Here is a 17,460-nt window from a genome sequence, read left to right on the forward strand (position 1 = left end):
GTCCCGGCTCCATGCACGAACGGCACGCGCTCCGTGGCCGCCGCCTGGTGGATCACCACCTGCCGCTCCCGCCTCACGCGGCTTCGCCCGCGGCTGCGCTCCCGTGGTGGAGTCGCCGAGCGTGCCAGCCCGCCCCCGCCTGCGTTGAGGGCCGCCGCCGCCGCCGCGGATCCGTCCAGCTGTTCTCCGTGATCGGACATGGTCAGGATCGCCCAAACGAGGCTCTGATACCACTTGTTAGAAATCTAGACACTCGATCTCACAATCACAGAGAAGACATAGTTTTGCGTTGCGTGCAAACTTGCGACTTTTCCCGTTTTCTTTACTCTCTATTTATTTGTTACAGAGGAAGGAGATGCAGGTGGAGATCCTATCTATGCGCCACGACCCGCCGTGCTCGTGCCATCCCACGAGCGCTGATCGTGCCTCCTAGTCCACCTGCGAGGCTACCGGGCCGCGGTGACCACGTCCAGCCCGCCCAACTAAGCTCCTTGCATCGCACGCACAAGTTACGGCTCATGCAGTCCGTTTATTTGACAGGAAATAAAACTAGACTAAAACCCTAAAGCCAACATCTAGATTAGTTAACACAGCTTAGTAAGCAGCCTCTGAGTGTTCCTCAACTTAATTTATGGTTCTGGCTAGCAATATTTGTCGCATGGTTTTGTGGTCTTTTCTAGAACAAGACCTGAGTTTATTTTAGTTAGCAACTGGTATTCTAGCTTTTAAGGTTTCATGACTTTGAGATCAATGTTTTGAGTTCAAGTACAATTGATCCATATTGGCATGCTAAATTAATGTGGCTCTCGACTATGCCACTCAAATCTCTCTCGTCTGATTCCGTCTCTTGAAAATTGGACTGACGACGAGGTCCGACAAGTACTATGCCGCTCAAATCTCTCTCGTCTGATTCCGTCTCTTGAAAATTGGATCATCAACCCGTATGTACTTGCAGTTTTGCTTGGAAGTTTGCATGACACTCTGATAGAGCGCTTTTGTATGACACTGTGATAAAGCGCACAATGGCTCCTCGGTTTTTAGAGATACTAATTGAATGCCTGTGTGTTACCGCGGAACGATAGCAATGCCGATCCGAACAACTTCGGCTTGAAACTAAGGGAATTGTTTGCCATCAATCAGGCAACATCAGCCAATGGGATCATTGAGAATAGAAAACTGCATGAAAACAGTGTTCCTCTTCAAATATTCCTACACCAGGAGTCTACCCCCTCCCGTCAACCTTAAATAATGCTCTGCTTTCACGCGTTCACTCTTAAATGGGCCAGTTCAAAGCAGCTACATAGACGGGACAGGGTGCCCGCATTTGGTACACAGTCCTTGCATTACGCGGGGAATAGGATCCACAGGAAAGCACAAAGTTCATATCAATTTAAAAATCAGAAACTCATGAAGACATGCGCAAAGTTCATAACATATTTAAAATCAGAAAATCCTGAAGAAATGTAAATTTTGAGGGAACCAATGTTTCACAGATCAGAACATACTCCTATGCACACAGCAAAAAAATGTACTTCTACAGTACAAATAAATAACGCTAATCACGTAACTGAATAACCCCACTGAGAACAATATCTGCACCAAATTTACATTGGCATAACTCAATCACGCAATTCATGCTCCATCGATAAAGCTTTATTTTACTCCATTCCTCAATTACCTTGTAGGAGGCGGGACTTCCTTAAAGAATCTATCGATTTCCACGATGGCAACTCCGTACTTATGTCCAATGGCGAGGCTACATACATATGATACTCTGGTCAGACATCTGAACTGTGGAATAACATTGTGAAGAAAAATCCCCATGCTCAATTATAAAACCGTCCTACTTTGATCCCGTAATTTAATGGTTGTTTCGGATAGCTGCTATATGGAACATGTTTTAGCAAAACGGCTTAAAGAGGATTTTGGGAAAACTAGTTCAAGTTGTTTTTTCGGGGTGTAAACGTTCAAGTTGTTGTTTTGTTAAAACTGATTTATGGAAATACTTTGTTTGGAGTTAATAACTTCAAATAGGAGACATGTGTAATATTAGATGAAGTTTCATATCTGACTCAAGATCACAACCGAGCTTTGATGCTGCCACTAGTTCAGGTGATCCTCAACCTCGAGGAATAGCCCAAGCTGCCTTTCGGAACCAGCCAGTGTATCTTCACGCTAGGCATCACCGTCCTCTTTGTCTCCAGCACGTCCCGACGGGCCATCTCCCTTGCCCTGGACCTCGCCTCCTTCTCCTGCCTTTCCGAAGATTCCTTGCCAAGGGCGATCAGTTCGTGTGTGCTCTGCTGGATCTGTACTGTCAATGCTCTAATCTGAATATGAGCTGCTGCAATAACTGCTGGAATTTTAGTTAGAACTGCTGCTGCTGCAATCACATGCAGAGTTTGAATTGGAATTACTTCTGCTTGAGATAGGGTTGTTGATGATGATTGCATCTTCATCAAGATTGTTCACCGGTGAGGCTTTGCCACAAATGGCCACGTACTCGTCCTCCTCCTCCACGAGCTCCGATGCCGACATGATCGCCGAAGGACAGACGCCACCGACTATGTCGACATCTCCCTCCTGTCTGGTCATCCTCTTTGGCAGGTGGCAGCGACCATGGGCAAGGGCTGGCACTGGCAGACTGCTTCGAGGGTAGAAGTAGCGGGTGGGGCCAATGACAAATAAGGGTCAACAGTGGAAAAATCTTTCAAGGCCGGCGCTACAGGCCGGGGACGGCGGCACCACCGCCACCCCAAGAGCTTCGCATATCAAGGACAAGCTTTGGGAAAACAACAATGGAGTTGACTCACCGAATGAGATTTTATAAAAATGTATATTAATCTTTTTCCCTAAATGCGAAAATACGGGTGTAGGAGTACGGAAGCACTGCTCTTTCATTGACTATGTTAGTACTTTTATCCCCTCAGAGGGCTGTTTGGGATTGGATGTTGGCACTGGACGAGATGGCTTTAGTTTGTTAGCCCTCTTTGTCCCACCAAAAATTTGAAAAGAAGATGTGTGGGGCTAAAGTACAAGAGTTATAGGATTTATTTCGGCTACCTTCTTGTGGCCTTGATGTTTGCAAAACAGACAACCTCGCTGAGACCGAAATTAACCGTTCTTTCACACCTGCAAAATTACGAGTCATACTATTTATTTCTAAACTTCTTACGGAATTTAGCTAGCCATGTATACTTTACATCATAATAAACACAAAGAAAAGCAGAGGAAGAGAAGGGGAATGGTGTAGCCATGCTATTGGCCCTCTGGTTTGTATATAAGGACTTGAGTTGAAAGCATGCTTGTAGTTAGAGTGTATTACTTGTGGATTGTCTGCTTTCTCCCGTATGGATTCTGACCCAAATTTAAACATCCACGTGTTACTATGTGATTGTTGTTCAAAGGAGATCTAACATCTACATGTATTTACTATAATGACCATCACATGTGTTTCTTTAGTACAGTGACCCTGAAAATTTAAAAAGAACTATGCCCGAGGGGAGTAGTAGGAAGCCACAATGGATTGTAGCGGCTGCTGGAGCGTTATACCTGTAGGTTGTGGAGTCGTGGAGAGAAACACAATAGCTCTTTGACGCGGTAACCAACACTGCTGGACGATCTGGGTGGCAATCGATCACACCAACACTACAGGGATCTTGGAGCCCCTTGATTTCACTGATACATGTCTGTGTTCGCAAATCCCAGATCTGATTGATATTAGAAAATGAAGGAGAGACTTTACTAATGTGAGATGTGAGTCATGCATGCATGCAACCACGCAGTACAACATCTGATATCATTTGTTTGTTTGTATGTCTGATAAGTATCTTTTTGTTTTGTTGAATTAAGATGATGATCTAGAAGCCATACGCGTGCCGTCCCAGTTGTTGAGCTCGAAGACCATGCCGATCCTGTAACAATGTAGTGCTGCTGATCAACACACGTGGGATAGTAATCAACACAGGCCTGTACCCTTTCGCAGTTGAGGCTGGAGAAATGAGTGGGGGATAAAATTCTCCAGATCTGTGAACGAGAAATAAATAAATAATATCAGATGGACAATCGATATTTATTTGTAGCTACACACGAGGACGAGTAAAAAAAGGAATAGTAGTAATAATTAACCTTCACTGTGCCGTCATAGGAAGCACTGGCAAAAGTGTTGGCGTCATGCGGATTAAACTTGACTTGGTTCACCCAGTGCAAGTGCCCAGTGAATGTCCGGATGCACTCCCACCCCTTCTCCCAGTTCCAAAGCTTGATTAGTTTGTCGGAAGATGCTGACAGCACAAATGGTTGAGTCGGGTGAACGGCCAATGATGTGACCCAACCATGGTGAGCTTTGAATTCCTTGACTCTCTTCATTGTCATACAGTCATGCACGTGGATGTACCCGTCCGTATCACCCACCACGAACAATTGCTCCGTCGACTTCATGATAAACCTAACGGTGTTAACAAACACCCTAGAGGAGACAAACATTCTGATGGCATGAGCCCACCCAGGGTAGAATTCACGCTCCATCATTCTTGTCTGCATCGCACAAAAGGTATGGATACAATTTGAAATCAGTGTGTGAGGGCCCAGCCCATCAATGCATCCCAACAAGAATATGGATACAATTGGAAGTCAGTATGTAAGTATATGTGAGGGCCCACCACATCAATGCATCCCAACAAGAATACGGCTGCATCCTACGTATATACATACCTAGGTCTTGTAGTTCCAAATGACAAGTCGTCTGTTATGGCCTGCCAAAATCCTGAGAAACATAGTAGGCATAGAAAATAATTATTAAAATTAGTCATCAACCTGTGCACATGCACTAGATAGCTTAATACTATTAGGGAACAAGGTGATAAAATACCTCGATGACACGTGATGCACTTAATTTTTTTATTTACAAATATATTTTTGTGTGGGAAAAATACATCAATCTTGAAGCAAAAGAAAATTGTATTCGCTTAGGCCGGATTACATAGTTTACAGGCAAAATGTATATGTTTTTATCTCCCACTCATTGTACTATTTTAAGCTGTCAAGCTAAAATCTAAAGAGCTTGTGTTAGCTGAAGACTAACATGTTTTTATTTGTCAAACTACATAAAATGCTCTAATGAGCTAGTGTTAGCTCAAGATCAACACTTTTTTTAACAAACTACATAGAATTAATGCTCAGACACAACTCATTTCTTTGAGAGTCGATCTCGCGTCCTTGCAAGAAGTAAGTTGATCTCGAACGGCTCACAAGAATTGAGCTTTTCTTGCATCCCTAGTTTTCACAAGGAGCAAGAACCACATAAAGTGCCCCGGAGGAACTAAAAAAATTATAATCCCTGGACGTGACTCGTACAAAGATGAAGGTCAAGCGTAGAGGTTATATATGGGCTGCTGCATTTAGCTGTATAGTAGGCAAAACTTATGCTTCCACCGGTTTCTAGAAAATTTACATCATACACGTCACTCTCTAGGCGCGGTAGTCGGAATCGCCCTTGCCGGTAGCCCGGCCTCGGTGCCGGCGCCTTGGAGACCTCGTGGCCCAGCTTGGTCAGACTTTGCAGAAGAGGAGGACTGCACCAGCACGCTTTGTGACTTCATCACAGTGGTCGGGTCCCCTGGCTCGATGTTAGCAGTGCGGGGCCTTGTCTTCCCACCAGGGAGTTGTCTTTGTCCTGGGTGCAGCGGGCATTCCCCGTTGGGGTTATTCACCGGGGAGGCGGAACATGGCATCACCGTGGGAACTTCTTGGCCAGTGGAAGCGGGGCGGTGTGAGGTACGCAGTCTGTCGGCTGCGCTGCTCTCGAGTGCGACTGTCGTCGGTGCTTCCCCAGTGGGCACAAGACTACCATCGTTGACCCTCTCGCGGATGGGGCAAGGGTTCCACCATGGAACCGCCCTCACTCTACCTCGGGATGGGCTAGTACTAAGGCCTAGGTTGACCAAGCTCTCTCCTGGCCCACGGGCCCCTGCCAAGATGTCCGAGTGCTCCATTCAACGAAATTAAGGACAGTATAACTGAGCCTAAAGAGAGCTCTCTCACGCCCTCAGCGTTTTCAGCCGTCAGATTCGTGTTAAATTAGTTTTTGGCCGTCCGATATTTCTCTAAGCGCTAGTTATCCGCGATTTGGGCTGGCTGTCCTAATAGGCCGCTATTGTGGAAACTTTTTCGAAGGCCTGTGGTCAATTGGGCTTCTATGCACAGCCCATTTAGGTAGAAACTGATCCGACGCTCGGCTAGGAAAAACTGTTCGCTCAAACAGGAGGAGACAGATCGGTGGGGGCGCTCGATACAGGGGGGATGCCGGCGACGCGGGCTATCCGCGATGGGATCCAGCGTCCGCTGGTCTTCTCAGTGGATCGAGCCGAGGCGCTCAAGGAGATCCAAAGAAGTGAGGCCTTCTCGGTGGATCCAGCCAAGACGCGCGAGGGCATCTACTCTTAGAATCTATTATGATTTACGGTGTTCTCTCTACTCCAAAATGAATGCAGTTCTCGGATTCAAGGTGGGTTGTGCTTGGTGCCTGGATGGGTTGGTTCTGCTCGATTGTAAGGTGGGTCATCAAAAGTACTCCCTCCGTTCCTCAATATAAGTCTTTGAATAGATTCCACTATGGACTACATACGGAGCAAAATAAATGAATCTACACTCTAAAATGCATCTATATACATCCGTATGTGGTTCATAGTAAAATCTCTACAAAGACTTATATTTAGGAACGGAGGGAATATAAAGCAACATTAGTATTTTCCACTTCTTATGCAAAACTGTGACTATCGGAATTGTAAATCTGAAAAAGTTCTCAATAGAATTTGCCATTTGTGTCGGCTGGATGCAAGAATGTTGCTTATTTAGCTCATAAAGTGTTTGCTTCATGTTCCTAAACTTGGCCTGAATAGATGTTGGTCATTGTATTTTAAGAGGTGTACACTAATTAATTGTTGTACAAAGCTCTTTCCATTTTCTATGAAAATCCAACATTTTGCTTAGCCCAGTGTATCATATTGACTGCGCAAGAGATGTACCTTACATTCAGTATTAAACTATTAATAATAGTGCACACTCAGACCTTGCCTTTGATGGTTGCCGCTGCTATAAACTTGAGATTCTCCGCATAATATTATCCTCCCTGCATATACGTAGCACTGAATTTCTAGGTTGAGCAATTATTTACGAGAGAAAGATTAAAGCCCGAGTGTAGTCATTTTGATATATAGCGCTCATTGCATAAGCTCTGCCTGAAGTCCAATCGATCAGTATGTTTTCTTCCTATTTTTGGAACCATTTGTAAGTTGATCCAGTTTGGAGAATATATCCTACGTGAGGAAGATGACGTTTCAAGTGCCAAATGAAGACAATAACTAATAAGATGGCTTTTATTTTGATTGTATAGGTCAGCAAATGCAGCAGTTGGTGTGATCGCAGAAACAAATGCTGAAAAAGCACTCGAGGTTCTTACTTCTAAACAAGGCTCTAACGTCATGCTTAATTCTGCAGATCTGATTTACCATTGTTTGATATATTATTCTCTTTGCAGATGTTGTGAGATATGTGTGGCATTAATCTTCTGCTGCCCTACGTTTTCCCTTTCCCTCTCTTTACCTACAAACATTTATATAAAAACTTAGAGGTGGCACTTGGGAGTGTTTAAAAGACTGGCATCTAATATCTTGGATGCATGATTGCGTATTACACCATGTTTATCCTGCTCATGTTCTCCTATTTTGAACTCCAGCCTTGAACTTGAATGCCAGAGTCCATAGCTACTTGCCGTCCCTAGGCGAGAGGTCGTCAAGATGGCCGCCGTGCCGGCTGTTCCTTCCCCTGCCGTTGCGGCCAAATGTGTTCCCCTTCTAGGTGAGATCTGCAGCGCCTCTCTCTGTCTCTCAAGCCCTAATCAACGTTGTGGCAGCGACCGGCATCACAGACGACATGCCATACTCTCACTTCCAGGCAACGAGGCGGCGGTGCGTGCGCCCCCAAAATAAATCCATATGCGAGCAAATCGTCTCAGTGTTGCCTCCACCTGAGCGACATCTACAAATTCGTTCAAGGCCCCATCTGGTTGTTATATTGGGCAGAGAGAAAAAACATAGCCTACAGGTTCGACTCTTAAATCCAATGGTTCGTCTTCATATTTCTAATAGGATGGATTGACACTATTATTTTGCTACATTTATGGAAGTAAGTCAAACTATCCTCATGTGTGATTCTCTGCATAATATTCTCCCTGCATATATGTAGCACTAATTTGTAGGTCGAGCAAATCATATACTAGAGAGAGATTAAAGCCTGAGTTTATTCATGTTGCAGGATAGCGATCTTTGCATAAGCACTGCCTGAAAGCCAGTTGATCAGTATGTTCTCTTGCTATACCATCGTTGATTAGTATACTTTGTTTGATAATATTTTCCTTTCTATGATGATGCATGTTGACTAGGTTTGTTATCTCCAATTCTCCATAGGTATCTATGTAAATATGTCAACGTGATGTTTAGCATTGCAAACTGAACTTCATATTTATATCTTTTATTTGTAGTGGACTGTATTACAATTAAGTCTTTACAACCTGAACATGATAGCGATGACATATTCTTTGCTCTCTCCCCGTGGTGGAATCCAAGTTAACTTCTAGGGCACTTGTAGGTGAGGGAAATGATGGCAAGCTTTTGTTCCCCTTCTATTGAGCCTTTTTTCTCCAGGAACGGCGTCAATACCACATACCCACAACCTGCTCTTGTTTGGAGGTGGGCCCTATATTAGCATTTTGCTGCCCTATACATTGTTTGATTTTGTTCGACCAATTCCTTTTTTCTCTATTTTCCTTCATTAATCATCATGCATTTGGTTATGGATATGTGTGGGCATCTACAATTAAAAAGCAGTCTCGCTTCATGGTTGTGGAATTGTTCTCATTAGTTTGGAGGAACATGTCTTGGTCATGATTTAATGGTTCGACCAACTATTACAATCTGAATCCAATGGGACTCCACACTTTGGCATTCAATCTTCTTACATAAGATCTGGTGCAGACATCATCTATTGAGGCTTTGCATTCCCTGTCAATGAGTACATCCGGTGTCAACCATTTGCTCTGCTCCGGTAACACATGTCGCTCACTCCACGATCTAATAGTTCTGTATTTTGTGGAGCCAATTAAACCTCTGTGTCCAGTTATAGTTGTAAAATTGTAGTCATGGTTCAGTTGTATGAGCATATCACATTGACCTCTCCCTAGAAGCAAGCACATCTTTTTGACTGTGAGGTGTAACTTGTCTTTCTCTTACAAAATTTTAAAAATGGCACACATCCTATAAGCTAATGTTGGGATGTTAATATTTTAATAAATAATTTTACAAATAGAAGCAAAGTTCAGCTACAACTAGGCTTTTATTTACTATATTGCTTTGCTTTTGTTTAATTGGGTTCTTTTGTTATTGAATATAAAAGATTTAAGTTTTCTCTTCTCCTTTCCTTCCATAAAAATAATCCATCATATGCATATTTCTCTCTAAGCCTTCCATTGCAGATATGGAACCAGAGGATAGTATTCCATTCTTCGATGAAATATTGCCTATTGAGAGAGTTGTCTTTCGGGCAGGTGGTAGCTTTTGGCTGTTTATATATGTTGATTTATAATTCTTTTCTGGTGTTCACAAATAATTGATTTGTTACATATTTTCCAAGACTAATTATGTATGTAGATTATTAACTTTTTTTATTAGTGTGGAACATGCGTGTCTTTGTCTACACAAACATAACTTTATTTTCACAAGTCCATGCATTACAAAAGTTTTTAGCATCAAGTGAAAAAATAGCCGGGCGAAGCAACGCGCGCCATCAATGATCTAGTCACTAATTAAGAGGTACCCCTTACATAGGTTATCCCAAACTCCTCTGATGGTGACAACCGATGCATCGCATGTGGACCACTTGTCGTCACTATGGAGTTTTGGTGGGTTTTTTCACAGCCATTCGTAAGGAATATGAAGTTGGTTGTGTTTTTTAAGATCTGTTTAAAAAAATATATTGTGAACCGTGAGTCCAAATTACAAACCGTTTTCACCATTGTATTCCTCATGTGGAGATATTGAAATTTAACGTGCACGTTGATAGGTCTTGATGAACTTATTTTTGGGTGAAATTTATGCTCCCAGCTAGCACTAAGTTGTGCTCCCAACTGGCACTAAGTTGTGCTTGCAACTAGTATTAACATGTGTGCTCCTAACCACACTAATCTATGCTCCCAATGTGAACTAATCCGTGCCTACCTAGTACTAACCCATGTTCCCAACGTGAAGCACAACTGTGCTCCAAACATGAATTAAACCGTGCTCCCACCTATTACTAATTAACTCATGCATCCACCTAATACTAATCCGTGCTTTGAATGTGAAGCACAATCTATGCTCTTGCGTGAAGCACACTTGTGGTCCCATGTGGAGCACATGTGTTCTCGTATGTGAAGCACACATGTGCTCCACGCAGAAAGCACACCTATGCTCCACCAAAAAACCAGAAAAAAAACAAATACATAAAAATAAATAAAAAAATCCGGAAAATAATAATAAATCTGTTCCTAAGGGAGAAGAGTCCAGTTGGCAACACATCCAGTGCTAAGGGAAAGTGCCCCTGCAGGTGGCACTCATGGATAAGTTCCTCCCTTGATTCAATATGACATGTCCCAGTTAAAGCAAGCGGCACTGCGGGAATGGATCTAGGTCGTGTTGCACTAATGGACCCCTGAGCCGGTCATCCGATGGTTTTGGATCCAAAAGGGATCGACCAACCTGATTCTAAGGTTTATGCATCTCGCTTGGTAATTAGACGCTTGACCTCTCATGATCCTTCCGCTGCCTTCCCATTCCCAACCTCTGTTCTCTTGTTTCAGAGTGAATTACAGAAAACCACCACATTTGAGTCTAGGGTAGTTGGGAACCACCATCGATGCCAAAACTATTTTTAGCGAGTTCGATAGTCATGGTCAAGTAGATATCTGACATGTATATACATGTACGCAAGTTAAAAATACCAAGGATAGGATCCCCGAGTGCTATGACTGTACTGATGAGGGGTATATGTACGACAAACCTCACTTGGAAAATGATAAGTTCTTCTTCCTCACGTTTAAAGAGGGCTACAAATATTATGCGGTAATTTTTTTTGGGATTATATTATAATGTAATTATGAACTTATTTCCTTCTTAATTAAGCATGGCTAAAGATGTTTGCTTTAACATGTAATTTCATTTTTTCTAAATTTGAATAGTGCATCCCCTGCTATGCAAGACATTATGTCCTAGACAAGCTCTATTGTGATGACATTAATAAGGTGGATGGGAGGAAAACATACCTTAAGTTGAAACATGGGAGGAAAACTCTGTGATGTTCCACTTGATCGCTGGAGGCGGTCTCAGCCACCTCTAGTATGCGTACTACACGTTGTTTATGGTGGATGGATCCGACCATGACATCAGCAACCTGGAGTTTCTCTTGCTTTGTTTTGAGCTGATGTCTGGTTTGAAGTTAAATGTCCCAAGAGCGAGGTGGTGGTTCTGGGTTATTACTCGCTAGACGATTAGCAACACATTGCGAACAACCCGAATTACCTGCTCCCCGCCTTCCCCATTATCTACCTGGGTTTTCCAATTAGTGACTCGTGGATCCTAGTCTAGGACTTAGGCGTACTAGTAGAGTGGTTTAGGTCCCGTATGGAGTCATGGCAGGGCAAGTTCATGTCCAAAGTCACTAAGAATATCCTAAATAACCCTCTACCCTACCCATGTTCCTATGGGTTTGTACCTTCTCTTCGATCTGATCCACACAGAGATGGACAAGGAGGTTTATCACTTCTTTTGGCAGGGGCCCGATGAGAAGTAGAAGTACCACATGGGGAAATGGGAGTAGGAGCGCTATCCCATAGACCAACGCGGTGTAAGCCTTTTCCCTCTAGGAAGGGTTGGCGAGAGTTTTACTTATATTTTCTTCTTGTGCATCGTGGCTCAATTCGTTTGGGGTTGCCTTCGCGAGGCCTTGGGGTGCAATTGTTGCCCGACGCATTTGAGTGACCTTGTGGTAATTATTGAGTCTCTCACCGGTAGGAGGAGATGCCCCCTCTTGTTCTCCTTTGCAGCCATGGCTTGGGCCCTTTGGGCCTCCCACAATAAGATCGAACCACTCGCTCCTAAAAAAATAGGATCTGGCCCATGTCGCTCACCTGAGCGACACTAGCGGTGACCATTCGGTTAGACGCCATCCCCGTCTAGCCATTCTCCTCCTCGTTATGACCATAGGAGGCCTTCGGCCGAAGGCCGTGTAGCAGAGGGTGGCGGCAGGGCTTCTTCTGTTGATGGCACATGGTACAGCTTGTGCATGGGACGACGACTACAGGTAGGACATGGCTAGTGCTGGTTTTCTGCGGTGCTCGAGGCCGGTGTGCTTCCCGTGCTCTTCCTCGTGTCCCGGTGTTGCTCGCTTTGTGGTGCCACTCGGCCCAAGGGCTGGGAAATCACACTGCATTGGGGCTCAGCGGCGCGTCTCCGATGCGGGTGACGGCAGGGTTCAGCGAGTGGCGTCTTGTGGCTCGGCGAATGCACGTGATGGTGGTGTGGTTCTATCCTAGATGGTGTGCCATGGGACGGTTTGTTTGGCTGCGGCGCGAAGGACGGTGAAAGCCGTGCTTGGATTATTTTTGGGCCGACGATGGCGACGTCTTTGGGCATCATTACATTGTCGAAGGTGTCGTTGATGCCATTCTCATCTACCTACCTGCTGCTTCGAGGGAAACCCTAGGTTACGGTAATCTTGGATCAGACGATGACGTCAATGGTGTCTTTTTTCTCTCTTGGGAGCATTGTCTTGGAGCTGCATCAGTGAGGTGGGCCAGTGGATGTTGGTAGATTCGTGTTGTGGGGCACGCTTCCATGTCTCACCGGTGCTCTGTTTTGGGTGGCTGAGGCATTGAGCCGTAGCATGGGTGGTGACGTCGCAATAAGAAGCTGGTGTGTGGCAATTTTCCGGTGAGAATCACAGCCTTAACAGGACAGTGACAACTCGTGGTGTATTGTCTGGGATGTCCAGATTTATCATTGAGAGACACTGGTGATGGAAGCATGGAATTGCCAGATTTTCTGTAGGGTGGGATTCCGATGATGACGTATTCTCTCTCCCTGCGATCAATGGCTCCGTGATGGGCTATTTGCTTGGTGTGTGCATAGTTTACGGCTTGTGTATATTATGTCTGGGCCATATAAGCTTACATCATTTTTGGTGGCTATAACTGCTTGACGTGGATCAATGTTGCTTTTTATTCCTTTCATCTACCTAGACATAGCGTTGGTCTTTTACGGCTTTGCTATTTGCTGTCGTGATTTTTATGTGTGCGTTGATATTGGGGGTGTGCATCCTAGATATGAGGAGGCCGGATGTATGCTCATTGTGTTTTGTATCCCCATGATGCTTCATTGTGAGTTAGTAAAGGCTGCACTTTTTTCGAGAAAATAAACCGCCGCAAGCCTGAACATGCGACGTGAAAGCAAGGCCAATATCTTGGCGCCGCCACTATCATTTTCGACAGCCTTGTCGATACGGCGACGCTAGAAGTACATGCTATTAACTAGGCTCTGGTACTTGCTGCTGATTTACATGTCGAGTCCATATGTATTGCCTCTGACTGCGTTGAGGTTGTGACTGCCATTGAAACGGCAGATTCAGGTCGCTATGCTACCATTCTTCAAGATATTAATCACCGCCGTGGAGTTTTTCGAGCACTCAAGGTCATTCACGAGAAGCGGGAACCCGATGGGGAAGCTCATTCCCTTCTGAAGGCGGCTTCTTCCCTTCCTTTTGGGAAGCTCATTCCCTTCTCAAGGCGGATTCTTCCCTTCCTTTTGGGCATCATGTGTGGCTTTTATGTTTTGCTCGATTTAATCTGTATCCCTATGAATATTGAGATTTAATTAAGGGTTCAGATCCTTCAAACAATTGCATGTCTTGCTTTTATATATGCAGCAGTGACGGCTTCCTGTGTGACACCCTTCACACGTCGGTTGTCCAGCTTCAAGTGGTGGCGAGTCATCTGGTTCCGGCGAGCTAGCGCCAGTCACCTCTATGTACCTGTTTCTAATTTTTGGGGGCTTGTTTGGTTGTGTCCCACTGACTTTCTGAGACCTTTTACGGTACATGAAATCATCCTGGGCTGTTTATTTTTGTGAATGATCGGTCCAGATGATGCTATACTACACCAGAATTAGTGTAGTATATTAAGGCATCAACGGTATTTTAGCCGATTCAATTCCTTAGGCTGAATTTAAGTTTTTCTTATGGAACTTGTATGTGTAAGTGTCCATCCGTAAGGGAATGTAAGAAAAAAAACTGCGGGAAGGCAGCCATGGCCGCGTCGAGCAAGTCTTACGGCCGGTCAACGAAGACGGCATCGAGCCACAACTCCACCAGCTCATCTGTTCATCCACACCAGGCTTCAGAGGTCCGCCCGTTCAAGAATACTGGCCACGTCAATAATCTCCTTCTTTTGCATGCATCGGTCGTGAGCAGATGCAACTGCTACAGGATATGATTTCAGTTGAATTCGTGCAGGACATATAGAGTCGGAGGCAGGACGTATAGAGTCGGAGGCTAGCTATATGTGTATGCCTTGGAACTCGACAAACACAATGGTGCTGTGTGGTGCTTAGCGGTCGCCGAGGCACACAGCAGCGCTTATGGCATACGGTAGCGCAGTGTGGTCAGGCGAAGACCAATCGACGACCGTTTATGCAGCAGGAGGATGCAAGGTCATGGGGAGTCTAATAGGAAATTACTAAACTCCAAGGTTGAATCATATTGGCTGTTGGATCAACTTAATAATACTCCTTAAATTCGGTAATATGATGTACCGTAAAATATCTCGACTTCCTTTACCTTCGTATTTCTTGTATGGATCTTTGGTTGGTTGCTTTATCTATAATGCAAGGCTAAGGCCTGGTTTCTGAAGTGATTAAGTGTATGACACTTTGTACACACAACAAACAATAAATACCGCTAGAAGCTTGAACTCACCAAGGCTCTGTAGGGTGCACATCCATTGAGCTTAGTGCAGTGTAATCACCCTCACGGTGTATGACCTGAAGTAAGCGTGGTAGATCAAAACATGTGCCGTATCAGGCCGAAGACAGAAAAGGTGAAATATACGGAAAGAAAGTATCAGAGAATATCCTAGCTAGCATCTACTTGATCACATTCAAACCCATCAAGACCAACAACTAACCTCAGATGTCTTCTCACACGTTGTTGCACATATGGCATTTAGGGTAACCTCACGAAATCCACGGCTGTTTTGTTTTCTAGCATCCTTAAAATACGTCTCAAACGAACCATCCGACGACAGTACTTCCCCTAGGATAGTCTCTACGACCATGTCAAGCACGCTCATGTTGGTCGGCGCCTGCTCTACTTGTTTCATCGATACAAAGAAGGTGTGTGTGGACCTTGGTGGCACAACACCGGATACATCTCTCAGATAACGGCCTGCCTCCGGGAGTTTTGCGACACACCTCACGGACACATGCTGATCATCCATGTTATTAGTTACATGAAATGGGCAGGACATAATCTTATTCGGCCCAAAACAGAAGTGGATCTGGAGGGGATGGACATCTATCATCTCAGAGTCCTTGACCACGCAAGTGCTGATCTGCATGCAAGAAGAAAGCCACGAGGTTAACTGCAATAAAATGGTTTCGACGCAAGCAAAGACGGGGTGCATCATACCACCCGTCTATGCCATGATCAAAGTTACGAAAAATTAATAGCCATTGGCATAACATTTTCAGGTCAGAAGCATCAGTAATATATATATGTTCAAGCTTGACACTTGTTTTTGTAGGATGGGAAAACAATAAAAACGACTACAATCATAAAAGAAAAAAAGATTGTGGTATTTCTGATCGTACCTGGTCAACTAATGCCCCATGATAGTTTTCTTGTGTCTCTGTCTCAGTTAGCATATTAACAATATCCCCTATAGTTGGCCTTTTCTGCCGATCGGTCTCCAAACAGCTTAAAGCAATTTCCATGCATATATTTACTTGTTCAGAATACGACTCCAACAAATACTCGGACGCTGCTGATTGTAGCCTATTCCTCCAATTCCCATGCACCTGGCAATTCAGAACACATCGAACGTTAGTTTATTAGATTAAAGAAAACAGAGCGCTAGCAGTGACAATATACGGCTTATCTTAATTGGTAGACGTAATTCTTACAATCTCAGTGAATTGCTCAGAGGTCATTTCAGCACTTCTGCAGTGGCCTGTAGGACCTGCAATTATCTTTATAACTACAACTCCCAGGCTGAATATATCCAGTTTATTTGAGATTATTCGATGATGTATAAACTCCGGTGGTAAGTACCCACTGCAAGCACGACACAACGGGTATATATGTTACTGGCATTCCCTGTGCCTAACACAAATAGGAATTCTCTGCTTAGAAAATAAAACAGTTCACATGAAGAAAAAGCTTACAGTGTTCCTATAGGACTATTAGTGCCATGAGATTTTTCTTCCTTGAAGAATCTGGACAGTCCGAAATCAGCAATTTTCGGGATCATGTTCTTATCCAGCAATATGTTGGCTGGTTTTAGATCAAAATGAAAAATAGGAGGCTTCAGTTCCTCGTGAAGGTACTTCAAACCATTGCAAATACCCTTGATTATAGCGTAGCGCGTGCGCCAACCATGTCCATTAAATTCGTCTATATAAATAGAGACAATATTAGAATTCTTGAAACATGTATACAAAAAATGAGAAGTTACCATGCTACGTACGTATACAAATCAAGCATCATCACAGATTTACCAAAAAGAGAGTCGCTAAGGCTTCCATTTTCCATAAACTCAAAGCAAAGCGCCCTCTTTGTCACATCAGCAAGAACCTTACTGTTGTTGTACGGCAAATATTCACGTCTTGTTTCATGGCAATAACCAACTAACTACACGATGTTCTGGTGTTGCAGATTTGCAAGATTGTAAAATTCCTTATCAAATTGCACATCGTCATGTCCTGACATGTCGTGAAGAATCTTTACAGCAAGTTTTTGACCATCTTCCCGCTTCCCCTATTGGACATATACTGTTTAGTTCTCTGATTGCAGGGATATATGTGGCATCCATAAAGCAGAAAATATTACTCAAGTATACTCATACTTGAATAGGCGTAGATTTTTGGAAAATCATATATATATATATATATATATATGCAAGTTGCTCCTCAACAAGAATGATAGAAAACGAATATAAGAAAACGGTGCCATTTCTAATCATATACTTATGAAATTGAGAATGGTTAATCATACCAGGTAAACTTTTCCGTACGAACCGCTGCCAATTACCCGGTCCTGAGAGAAATTATCTGTCATAATTTCCAGTGAATGGAGTGGCACACGGCTTGGCCCATCAGCCAT

General features: G+C 43.9%; 1 pseudogene; it reads right to left on the reverse strand.

Annotated features, from left to right (window-relative positions):
- Positions 1-1,674: 1,674 nt before the first annotated feature.
- LOC125526815 (uncharacterized) lies at positions 1,675-17,460 on the reverse strand (annotated as a pseudogene).

Source organism: Triticum urartu, chromosome 3A (genome assembly GCF_056163025.1).
Source record: "Triticum urartu cultivar PI428250 chromosome 3A, HENAU_Tu73, whole genome shotgun sequence".
NCBI classification, from domain to species: domain Eukaryota; kingdom Viridiplantae; phylum Streptophyta; class Magnoliopsida; order Poales; family Poaceae; genus Triticum; species Triticum urartu.